This window comes from Amblyraja radiata, chromosome 4, assembly GCF_010909765.2.
Source record: "Amblyraja radiata isolate CabotCenter1 chromosome 4, sAmbRad1.1.pri, whole genome shotgun sequence".
NCBI lineage: Eukaryota > Metazoa > Chordata > Chondrichthyes > Rajiformes > Rajidae > Amblyraja > Amblyraja radiata.
Window position 1 is genome coordinate 3,435,233 of NC_045959.1, and position 10,664 is coordinate 3,445,896.

General features: G+C 45.0%; 1 non-coding gene across 1 annotated transcript; it reads left to right on the forward strand.

The window, feature by feature from the left end:
* Nucleotides 1-10,472: 10,472 nt before the first annotated feature.
* LOC116972660 lies at nt 10,473-10,664 on the forward strand. Its single transcript, XR_004411860.1, has one exon. It is a non-coding gene; the product is annotated as a U2 spliceosomal RNA (small nuclear RNA).

The window sequence follows — 10,664 nt, forward strand, 5'->3', positions numbered from 1 at the left end:
GTTGTCGGCGGCTGCACATCCAACTAAGAAAGAAGAGAAGAGAAGAGATGCGACGTCACTCACAGCCGGCAACTGACGCGCTTCCCCAGACTGCACAGATCGTTGTGATATGGCGCAAAAAGACAAACTGTGCAGGGACTGAAGACAGCGTGAGAATTCTGTCATCAGCGTGAGAGTTGGCTGAAATACGTGACTCTCACGCTCAAAGCGTGAGTGTTGGCAGCCCTGTCTAAGGCCAGGATGTGACAACAGACGCACAGGGAGACACATACACAAAGGAAGACACACACATACACACAGGGAGACAGACACACACACACACAGGGAGACAGACACACACACACACAGGGAGACACACACACACACAGGGAGACACACACACATACACACAGGGAGACACACACACACACACACAGGGAGACAGACACACACACACACACAGGGAGACAGACACACACACACACACACACAGGGAGACAGACACACACACACGGGGAGACACACACACACACACACGGGGAGACACACACACACACACAAGGAGACACACACAGGGAAACAGACACACACACCTTTTCTTCCCCCCCCCTCCATCCTCCCCCTCCCTCCCTCTTTCCTCCCCCCATCCCTCCCTCCCTCCCTCTTTCCTCCCCTCCCTCTTTTTCCTCACGCTTCCTCTTTCAGCCCTTTCTCCTTCCCTTCCTTCAATCCCTTACTACATTCCCTCCCCCTGTCTCTCTTTGCCTCCATCCCTCCCTTTTTTTCTTTCTCTCTCTCTCTTTCTCCCCTCCCTCTCTCTCCCCGGCCGCCCAATGGGGAGTCTGGCAGGCACGGTGCAGTGTGGATTGGCGATTCTGGCGCTGCCGTGTGAGTTGAAGGGCAGGAGGGAGGGAGGGAGGGAGCGAGGTTGCTGCGGCAGCCGGAAGCGCAGCGCTCGCAGACGGAGCACAAAAGCGCTGACACCCGCTGCACGGGACCGACGCGCTTCCCCAATCCGTGCAGATCGCTGTCATGTGGAGCAAAGAGACAAACTGTGCAGCAAAGATCCTATAGCTCTGCTATACAGCTCCGCTATACAGCTCCGCTATACAGCTCCGCTATACAGCTCCGCTATAGGATCTTTGCTGTGCAGGGACTGAAGACAGTGTGTCAGCGTGTGAATTCTGTCTTCAGCGCGAGGGCGTGAGAATTGGCTGAAATGCGTGAGTGTCACGCTCAAAGCGTGAGAGTTGGCAGCCCTGTTAACATGTGATTCTGTTCTATTCTGTTTTATAGTTTTTTTGGACTATCCGCGAGCATTGCCACTTTTCATTTCACTGCACATCTCGTATGCGTATGTGACGAATAAACTTGACTTGATATGCACATAGAAAGGTGCAGGATTCAGTTTCTGGGCTGACAAGTAAAGCGTCTTTAAGCACCAGGCTATGATGCACAGAACAACTACTTGAGCTAAGAATCACTTTTTCCGAGATAGAAGTCTTTCAATATTAACTTTATCATTAGCCTTCTTAATTTCAAACTCATCTTTTACACTAGCCCTCCATGTTGGATTCAAAAGTCTTAGTGACTTGCATTTAAAAAAAAAAAAAAGTTTCTTCTTCCTGGCATAATTTTGTTAATCATACCATATGTTTTTATAACTGTAATGTTCTTCCTATATTAGGTATCCAAAATCACACACAGTGGCTATGCCTTTGAATATTCTCGATTTTTCCTTTTCAACAATTTCAATTCCACTGCATTCTTTAAAATCTTCATGATTTTCTTGCAAATTACTGACAAACGTACTCCTTTTAAGTTTCAATTTAATTTAAATTAGAGAATAGGCGTTATGTAAATATAAGGCATTGAAGAAATATACTGTTCCATAAAGTGTTTGCCATTGATTACAGCAGATCTGTCTTAATTTTGTTATTTTTTAAAGCCATTAATCTTGGTCAAATCTCTGCTTACCTTTCTGAATTTTGCACTTCATTGCTGTTTTCAATTTTTGCATGACCTGCTGTTTACCCATTACTCTCCTACTTTCACATGTTATTTGCCCACTTCATTTACTTCAAGTAAATCTAGCACAGTTTTCCTTGCTGAACAAGGAATGTGCTGATATAACATGAGATAATAATGATGACATTAAATAAATGCATTAATTTTATCCTGATCAAACCTGAATTGCTTAATAAAAAAAATCACAGTTTTCTATAAAAGCTGGAGGTCTAACTCAGGCTTCTTAACTATTTTCACATTTCTGTGTTCACCATCATACTAAACCCATACCATTACTCTTATGGCACCCACAAAGCATGAAGAACAATTACCCTTAGTTCAGGTCTGGTTTTACCCTAGAGCAGGACTTGATAATATTTACAGTTAAAAAGAGAATGTAGGCAGACTCTTGCTTCAGTGCTGATTTGAGGCCCAAGAGTATCTACATAGATCAATATCAACGTGATGTGACAGAGATTTGGTGTGCTCGCACTACATCAATGCCAGCACGCTTGACCAGACAAGAATTTCAATTTCATTGTAACCTTTTATAGAGAGCCAAAATTAAGAGGGTTATTGACTGATGTAAAGGAACAAAAAATGCAAGTCCCTTTCAGAAAACCAAAGAGTTTTATGATTAATCATATAGTTTTGAAGTCCAGCTACTGTTGTGATATAGGAAATATTGCAGTCAGTTTTCATACCACAAGCACACAAATAGTGATCTGATAATGTCATGGTACACAATTTTAGTAATTTGTGTGAGGGTAAAAAAATGGCTAGGACACCACAGACTAGTCTATCGCTCTTCAAAATAGGGGCACACAAAGTCTGATAACTGCTTTAAGAATTTCTGTTCCATTTTATTTTCTCTGGATTTTCAATCCAGCCACTGTTATTATACAATGTAAAAAAAGTGAAAAATTATTTGGCTTTGTGGCTTTGTAAGATTATTCAGTAAAAGCAATAAATGTAAAATCATTCAATATCATTGGATAAATTAAAGTCAATATTGCAATAACTCTTTTCAGAAAGCCACAAGAGGTGAGAAATGGCTCTAAGGCCATCAAATCTAAATTATGTTAAAAGTGTATTTGTGAATGTATGAGCATTTAATGGAAATGTCTGTTCTCAATTAAAAAAATATACATTAATATCAAATTTTAAAATTAATCTTTTTCAGTTTGCAAGCAGTTTTGAAGAAATAGGAAAAAAAAGTTTATTTGATAGCATTCAATATTTGCAGAAGCAATAAAAAAACAAAGATAAACTAGAAACATCAGTGCCTGAATTGTTCTAAACGTTGCTATACAATTTTGTGTCATAATATATATTAACACATTAAATGACTGCTGCTCATTTCAATTAACATCTAAATTACTTGTACTAAAATGTTTCAACTCAAAGAGCAAAATTCAATTAAAAAACTAATTAATTCAATAAAAGAACCAGGGGAAGATCTAACAAAGATTTAAAAATAGTGCTGTGTCCCAGAGTCCTATTTAGTTGGAATTCCTGATCAGATTTGAAAGTGAGTGTTTTTTCCTATTGTTGCAAATTCAAGCGACTTAATTTATGCAGCATGGGACTTCTCAGTAAGGCAAAGGATTCAAGGTAAGGTTTGTTGCACATGACATACTTTTCAGATATGATGTGAGTCTCTGGCATTAAAAAGAATTACAGGCACGCTGGGGGATTTCGGAGCACTTTCTTACACCACTATTCTCAGACTACAAATGAAATGTTCCCTGAAGGGCTGTCATTTGCACGTCATTTCCCAAAATCTTCGCGCGCCACCTGCATGACGCGCGAATGACGCCCAAGTGGGACAGGCCCTTGAGGGACGTTATAGAGTGATTAAGTCAGAATAATTCAGCATGGAGACAGACCCTTTGGCAGAATTTGTCCATGCCGACAAAAATGTTCCATCTCAGCTGGTCCCATTTGCTTGTATTTGATCCATATCCCTCAAAACCTTTCCTATTCAAGTGCCTATCCAAATATCTTTAAAATACTATTATTGTACCTGTCTCAATTACTTCCTCTGGCAGCTCATTCCACATACCCACCACCCACCGTGAAAAGGCTGCCCTTCAGGTTTCAATGACAACTTTCTCTACTTCTTGATTCCCCTACCCCGGGTAAAATAATCTGTGCTTTCAGCTATTCATGATTCTATACACCTCCATAATATCAGCCCTCAGTCTCCTGCATACCAAGTAATAAACTCTTAGTCTGTTCAATGGCATTTGGCAAACGGTTAATCTCACAACCTATTTTCATCCTTTCTCAACATGCTTGCCTAATTAAAATCATTCCATCATTGACAAAACACTTCTCCTCCACCCCATGAAGATCAAGCTTCCAAATGGACAAAAATACAAAGTCTTTCATGTCCTCCTTGCGTACACGGTGGCGCAGCGGTAGAGTTGCTGCCTTACCGCGCCAGAGACCCGAGTTCGATCCCGACTATGGGTGCTGTCTGTACGGAGTTTGGTACGTTCTCCCCGTGATCACGTGGGTTTTCTCCGAGATCTTCGGTTTCCTCCCACACTCCAAAGACGTACAGGTATGTAGGTTAATTGGCTTGGTGTTTGTGTAAATTGTCCCTAGTGGGTGTAGATTAGTGTTTGTGTGTGGGGATCACTGGTCGGTGGGCCAAAGGGCCTGTTTCCACGCTGTATCTCTAATTTAAACCTAACTAAACATAGAATAGGATAGCACCTGGGAAGGGGGTGAGATGGTCTTGTGGATCCTGATGGGTGCATATCCCAAGTAGAGGATGCCACTCTGAATTGAATGGGCAGAGATACATTTGAGCCCAATATTTCAGGAAGGTGTCATCTTGCAATCTGTAAGATACATTCACTAAAAATGTTTTATTGTAACCATGGTAACCCCTTTGACTTAATTGACAATGAGACACCCTCATTAATATGCATGCTTCTGCAAGGCAATAGATGTCTATCTACTTCAGATGATGAGTGCAATTACCTGCAGTAGGAATATTTTAAGAAATTCCAATAAAGCATGGAATAAAACTAAATGTAAAAAAACAAAAGAAAAACAAATTAAATATTTTCATAAGCCTTGGAATAATTTAGCAAAAATTAAAGTGCTGGAGGAACTCAGCAAGATAGGCAGTGTGTGTGGAGCGACATGGAAGATGACATTTTGGTTCAGGACCCTTCAACAAAATTGTAAATACATCAAGATATTTAATACAATTCATGTAGCCTTTAACACTGAAATAAAATGTGAATTGGCAATTTATTTGTGATTTTACTGAAAATCATGAAAAAGCACTTTTTCACTAAGCACTGCTGACGTCCTTTTGCATATTCAAAATCTCATCTAAAGCTCGCAGATCTGGTCCTTTCGTTGAAGTCAAGAGGAAGAGGCAGCTATGTCTACTTCATTTGGAGAACCCTCTTCTCCACAGTGGGCAACCTCCTCAAGCCTCGAGCCAACACTCTCCCTACCTCTACTCCGGTTCTCTGCAACTCATTCCTCCACTTTTTCGCTGATAAAATCAGCACCATCTATCAATCTTTATCCCCTGTACCTGACTCCCCAGCATCTACTCCACCACCTACCAAGGCCCCTCCTTTCAACATCTCCACTGACCTCCTTACCCCTCTTCCACACTGCTTCCTCTCCCAGTTTGACCTGGTCACCCCTACTGAAATCTCCAAACTCATCAGCTCTTCCAAACCCACTACCTGCTCCCTCGACCCTCTCCCCATTCCCCTGTTGAAGTCGTGCCTCCCCGTTCTCTGCCCCTACCTCACTAATCTCTTCAACTCCTCATTGTCCCAAGGAATTGTCCCCTCCGCTTTCAAAACTGCTGCTGTCACACCAATCTTAAAGAAACCTGGTCTTGATCCCTCCTCTCTCATTAACTACCACCCAATCTCAAACCTCCCCTTTCTTTCAAAAACCCTGGAGCGTATCGTTGCGTCGCAACTTCATTCCCACCTCCTTGTGTCTAACCTACTTGAACCCCTCCAATCTGGCTTTTGCCCCCTCCATAGCACAGAAACTGCTTTCCTCAAAGTCCTCAACGACCTCCTCACCTCTGCTGACACTGGTTCCTTCAACATCCTCATCCTCCTCGACCTGAGTGCAGCCTTCGATACAGTGAACCATAACATCCTGCTTACCAGACTTGGGGACCTTGGCATTGAAGGTTCTGCACTCAGCTGGCTCTGTTCCTACCTTTCCAACAGATCCCACTTCATCTCTCTCCACAACCACACCTCTGCTACAGCCACAGTCACTCAAGGCGTTCCCCAAGGCTCCATACTCGGCCCCTTCCTCTTCATCATCTCCATCCTCCCCCTTGGTCAGATACTCCGCCACTTCAACCTGGACTTCCACTGTTACGCCGATGACACCCAGATCTACCTCGGCACCAAATCCCCCCACAACCCCCCCTCTCCCATATCAACTCCTGTTTGTCAGCTATAAAAACCTGGATGCAACATAACTTCCTCAAACTCAACAGCGATAAAACAGAATTCCTCCTCATAGGCTCCAAAGCCACACTCAGCAAAATCAATAACCTCACTCTCACCATCGACGGCACCACTGTCTCCCCATCTCCCCAGGCCCGCAACCTTGGCGTGATCTTTGATTCCACCCTCTCCCTTGAGCCTCACATCCGCCATGTCATTAAAACCTCCTTCTTTCATCTCTGCAACATCGCCAAACTTAGACCCTCTCTCACACCTCCCGCTGCTGAAAGACTCATCCATGCCTTCATCTCCTCCCGACTGGACTACTGCAACTCACTTCTCCTTGGCATCAGCTCCACCTACATCAACCGACCAACTGGTCCAGAACGCAGCCGCCCGACTCATCACCCACACGAAATCCTGGCATCACATCACTCCAGTCCTCAAACAACTTCACTGGCTTCCCATCTCCCACCAGATCACCTACAAAATCCTGGTCCTCACCTACAAAGCCCTCCACCATCTGGTCCCCCCCCCATATCTCACTGACCTCCTCTCCCCCTACCAACCCTCACGGTCCCTCAGATCCATATCAGCCGGTCTCCTCTCCATCCACAAATCCAACCTCCGCAGTTTTGGGGACAGAGCCTGCTCCAGGGCAGCTCCCAGGCTCTGGAACTCCCTCCCCCAACTGATCCGCAATTCCGTGTCCCTCACCATCTTCCAGTCCCGCCTCAAGACCCATCTCTTCACCTCTGCCTATCCTTAACCCCACGTCCCCCTCCCTTTTCATCTGTGCTTGAATTGCCTCATATTGTGTTTTAAATTGAATTCTGTCTTTAATTTGTGTACTAGTCATGTCTCTACTATTTATTTCATTCCGCATACATGTTTTTCCTCTACCTGCTAAATTTTTGTAAGGTGTCCTTGAGACTCCTGAAAGGCACCCATAAATAAAATTTATTATTATTATTATTATTATTATTTGGTCAAGTGACCAATTACATCTACAAGTTCAGCTCTCTGATGCTCCTGTGGTGAATTGCAGGAACATTCAGATTTCCGTACTTTTATGCCCATTTTGAAATGAGGAAGTTGCCAGGGTGATGCTGATGAATGCCAACAGTTTGATTAACATTTACCCACAGAATCAAAGCCAGTGTGTCCTTCCTGAGATGCAGTATGTATAACAGGTTGCATCGAACCCAGAAGGGCTGCCAGGGCATTCTACAGCTGTAGCATTACTTGCACTCCTTTGTGTTTTGACCCATTTGAGGCAAAGGCCAATGTTCCATTATCTTTTTAAATTATTTATTATACCTGTCCACAAGCTTTTAGTGATTTATGTAGTTGGATTACAAAATGTTCTACTCATCCGTAGTTCCTAGTTTCATGCTATTTAAAAAAAATAGTTCGATCTATCTTTCTTAGGTCCAAAGTGGATGATCTTAGATTTTGAACTCCGTCTGCTAGAGTGTTTCCTAGTCAATTTATCAATGTCCCTTAGCAACCTTGTGCTCCTGCTGCACCATTTACTGGGCTACCTAACTTAATATTATCACCAAACCTAGATATATACAGTAGCTCAGTGTTCGTTTGAGCAAGTCATTTATAAATATACTGTGCTCGTGTACAGATTCTTGCTACACTCCCAAGAACTTGAGTGCAAACGTATTGTTTCTCAAAATTAACTCTTGTCTCCACCAAGTAATTGGGAAGAAATTTAATGGCTCCACATGCGAGTCATTATCATTCTTCCCATTGCCAGAGCAAATTGTGCTGCAAGTTTCTAGGTTTGGTTTAGTTTAGTTTAGAGATACAATGTGGAAACAGGCACTTCGGCCCACCGGGTCCAGACAACTAACGATCATTCATTCTAATTTTACTTCGGAGTCACGTGAGTGACTACGTGAAGAACCCGCTCAGTGCGCAGGCGCGGCATTACGCCAGCAGTGCAACAGCGGCAGCGGGAGCTAGGCACTCCCGCAACAGATGAAACGGACCGTCAGGTGAGTAAAGAGAGCCGCCTCCTGAGGTCGGGTTTCTTTTACAGGGGAGCCCCTTTTTCTGCTTGTGTTTTACAGGCAGAGAAAAAGGCTCTGGAACAAAACTGTCCCCCGTTCGAGGAGGAACGTTTCCCGTCGGGGGGAAGGGGGGCAGCAACAGGCGGTAGGAGCGACCCGGTGTTCCTCTATTCCCCGACACCGTGCCGAGCCCAGCCCGCTAGCGGGCTGGATGTATAGCCACCCGAAGAGGCATCCGGCAGGTGTTCCCGATTTGGGACGGGACGTCTCTCCACCCGCACGGGGGGAGAGAGAGCCGCCTGAGCCGCTGGAGCGGCTCTCGGAGCAGGTGCCTGCGAGACGCGCTGCTTGAGGGGCGCTCTCGCTACTACAAGGCACAAAAGCTCCAGAAGAAGGCGGTAGGAACATTTAACCGGGCGTTCCGCTATCCCCACACCGCGCCGAAGCCAGTCCCGCTAGTGCCTGAGCTGCGGGCTGGATGTCAAGCCATCCGAAGAGGCATCCGGCCGGTGGCTTCCGACCTGTCGGAGGGGACGTCTCTCCACCCGCAGGGAGAGAGACAGCCGCCTGAGCCGCTGGAGCAGCTCCTGGAGCAGGAGCTCCTGCGAGACACGCTACGTGAGGGGCAGTCTCGCTGGAGGGTTCAGGCATACCCTCCACAGTGCCTAGGCACTGCCCATCGCTTCCTCCTTAGTGTGGTTAGCTTTGGGGTGACCAGTGGCTGGGCTGGTCATGAAGAGGGGTCACTGGCTGAACAATATCGGGAGTATGCTTGAGGTACAGGATCAGGAAGAGCTGCTGGGTGTGGCCGCTATGTGGCTCCACCACTAGCGAGATGGCTTTTCAGTCTCAACTGATGGCCAGCTTACTACCTGTCTTTTCCAAAAAACCTCTCCAAGACAGGTAGCCATGAGGCGTTGGTTTTATCACGCCTCCCCTAAATTGCATTTACTCAAAGTGCCCGCCATTATTGGGGGATACATTGAGCAGCGCGTTTAACCTAAATATTTTAAAAATGCATTTGGTACCCTGACGTCGGCTATCATGTCCACCTGCTCATTCCAGAAGGGCAGGGTAGTATGGCAAAACACCTGACCCTACTGTTCAACGGTATACCTCATAACTTCTGAAATGAACTCACAAACCTGCCCTCAATCTATGAAATTAACAGGACTATGAGAACGCCGACCTCATAAGCACAGATCCTGCTACCTGGCACTTATCAAACCAGTCCTAAAAAACTGGACGAAGTGTTCAAACTATTCAGCACAAGAGGGCAGAGTCTGGAATGAGCACCACACTAAACCAGACAGCAGTACCTCTACGTGTCCACCAGGGGCGTCTACCTCATGGTACTGGTGAAAGCTCGGGGCCTGCATGCCAAACCTGTAGCATTTTAGGCCACGGCCCAGAGCAGGCCCCAGGGGAAAATGTGCCACCCCCCAACAAACATCGTCCCTACAAGAACAAGGAACCAGAAACCGAAGAAAACAACAATGAAGACAGATAAGTATAGTTCCTACCATCACATAAAGGTTAAGGGTTGTACTAACAAGGGGTGGATGAATCACGCCTGGTTAGGAAGCTATCACTCTTGGTAGTTATATACCAAAAAATAAATACAAGGGGAATAGAATTAATATCTTGCCACCAATTCAGCAAGCACCCCAAGTGGTCTACCCTCCCACGATGGTGAATGTCGCACCATCGTTGATAAACCACTTGAGTATTTCACCAGGTATACCCATTCATGGGATTTGTAACTACTACCATGGATCCAAGGATACTTTATGGTAGACATCGACCTTGAAGATGCACACTATTCAGTACCTTCTCATATAAGTTTCGGATATACCGCAATTACCTGGATGGAGTAACCATGATGAGCGTTGCGGCATTTAAGTCAAAGTTATCCAGAATCAACTAGCCCTGACACTTAGAAACATTCCGTCATGGCATGTCTATATATTAACGACAAACTATCCTTGGATACAGCTTTAGCTGCATCGCTTCTCGACCTTTTGGCTAAGATCAAGTGTAGTATCTGTTCTTATCAGTTTAATAATCTGATACGTCCCTTATCTAGGGACCATATATTAAATTGAATTTTGGAACAGGGAGATGGAATAGGGGCTTGCTCCGTCCACTCCACGCATCGACCCAGTATTGCAGTGCCTCTGGGAACGGTGCACAAAAT